Consider the following 542-nt stretch of genomic DNA (forward strand, 5'->3'; position numbering starts at 1 on the left):
TTGAACGATTCAACAGAACGTTGAAACAGAAACTAACTAAAATATCCTCCACGAGAATTACGCAAAAGCTTATCACTGATGTTATTGAGAACTACAATACCACGTTTCACCGTTCGATTGGTATCACTCCAAATGAGGCAAAAGGCAAAGCAATCGATGCGGATCTGAGTCATAATCGGGTGAAAGCCGATAGACTTGAGAAGGAGTTTGACGTCGGATCAAGCGTATTGTACCGTCTCAAAAAGCAGACATTTGATAAAGAAGCTGCCCGATGGAGCAAAGCAGTCTATATAATCGTTGGAATTGATGGCTACCGAGTCCAAATCCGTTCAAGAAATGGTCATACCCTCTACAAGGCGCCAAACGATCCTAAAATGGCTAAGACAGAGACTACCAATGCTGTTATTAGTCGTGGCGATATTCTTGAAGCTGAGAAGATCCTGTATCATAAGACGACACGGTCTGGGAAGTACAAATATCTGATCTTGTAATGAGCCTGATTCCTGGGAACCTCAAGATAATCTCCGATTGGTAAATAAGAA

This window comes from Plasmopara halstedii (genome assembly GCF_900000015.1).
Source record: "Plasmopara halstedii genome assembly, contig: Scaffold_289, whole genome shotgun sequence".
NCBI classification, from domain to species: domain Eukaryota; phylum Oomycota; class Peronosporomycetes; order Peronosporales; family Peronosporaceae; genus Plasmopara; species Plasmopara halstedii.